Genomic DNA, 1,930 nt, shown 5'->3' with positions numbered 1-1,930 from the left:
TCTACTGTATTATGCTCTCGATAAAATACAATCGATATGTATATTTTTCAAGTATAACTTTTTAATGGACAATGATAATAAATTTGCTCCCTCCTTATTTATCTTTATAAAAATTCAGAAATTAGGCCCGAAATTATGCTATGTAAAATTTTATTATATACTTCAACATATTTTTCATTTCCGAATTGGTATAGAAAATAGACACATTGCTTGTTCGTAAGTTTAATGGCGTAACCGCAAATTTTGTGAAATTGACTTTATTGTAGTGGCGGGCTCAAAAAAGCCCATTTCAGAAATTTTAAAGTTACGTTAGTATTCTTCCGAAGTAACGATTTAAGGATGATGAATATATTCATAGGTTAAGTTACGGTTATAAAATTAAATCTGAAAAGACAGTTTTTCAAAACCATCGTAAAGGGTAAAGTAGATAAGTTAGCGGCCATTGTACCTGAGGTATTCGTGAGGCATCACCTTAACCCCATGACTGTAACAGCGTCTGTTGAATTACGGCCTGAATGGGTTGATTTTTATTTCGTGGCAGTTACACGGAATGAAAACTGTATCCTCCCACACGGGTTAAAATAGGCTGGTAACTTGTAAACGGCCGCTCTCTCCATCCCCTTATGTCAGGAATGAAGAGGTAGGTGGTAAAAAAAATAAAAAGTACAAGAACTAGATTTACCAGTTGGTCTCTTAAACTAGCCAACAAAAAACATTGAGTTTTGGCTCGACTGTTTTCTTTAAAATGGTGAATTACCATAAGTGTTAAAAATTAGAGTTTGATAAAAAAATTTTGAACAAAATTGATCAACTTATAATTATCAATTTGTTATTAAATTCCAACAAACGAAATAATCATATAAAAGTAAAAGTTCGCCACTGCCCAGTAAGCTACTAACCACTATTTCGGTTCCTTTTAAGCATACCAAAATCTTTACCTGTATCATTATTGTTAATTTTTTTATTATTATCTACGATAGGGTGTATAAAAAAAAAGAAATAATGGACATTCTTGCAGAAGGTTCGAAATATAATCTAAACCATATGTGGGCAACCTCCGGCCCGCTGTAAGATTTGATCAAGCCCGCGAGACATTTTGAAAAACCTAATTAAAAAAAAAATTACATTATTTACTCATACTCACAGAATCATGTTAGCGAGTAAGCCGAGTGGCGGCGATCATCAAAGAGTGAAAAGGCAAACATTTTGTCTTTGATGTTTGCCACCTCACTGGCGGCACAACAAAAGATTATTACTTCTCAATTGTTCTACACTGATGATTCTAGACGATTCCTTCATTTTGCCTATATAAGCGGGTGGATGGTCCGAACTTTAGTTATCCCCCCTTCCTGCGAGGTGGCAGGGTAGGAAAGATTCCAAAAACCCTATTAACATCACTTCATAGCTCCATCTTCTGATGCACCCCAACCCCCTCCCTCACACTTCTTTTGATTTCAGATTGTTTCTCTTATCATTTCACCATTATCTATTGTCTTTATTATTTTTATTTATCTTTATTTTTATTTTTATTTGATTTTTATCTTATATGCGATACAACACAAGGAGGCCCCTCACCTCCGGACTCAAAATAGCTCCTGAATGGATAGCTCATATGTAAAATTAAATATAACAGGTAACCTTAAAATACCTAAGGTTAGTAAAAGGTAAGACACAACACGAATTACTTTTCTTTCTTACACAGTAATGCACTACTAATTCGCATTTTATTTCTGTTTTTAAAGGGTTCGGAAAAAAAAAAACACTTTAGTTCTTAGATTCTTTCTTTACTAGTAGGACCATACAGAACGGACATTTCACAATTAATAGATAATTAATACTGGTAACCTTAAAATACCAAAGGTAGTAAAAGGTAATACTCAACATGATTTATTCTTTTTTCCATAATAAAGCATTCACTAATTTATTGTTT

This window comes from Halyomorpha halys, unplaced genomic scaffold, assembly GCF_000696795.3.
Source record: "Halyomorpha halys isolate HHAL.00 unplaced genomic scaffold, Hhal_1.1 Scaffold7.1, whole genome shotgun sequence".
Taxonomy (NCBI): domain Eukaryota; kingdom Metazoa; phylum Arthropoda; class Insecta; order Hemiptera; family Pentatomidae; genus Halyomorpha; species Halyomorpha halys.
This window is presented reverse-complemented; position numbering follows the sequence as displayed.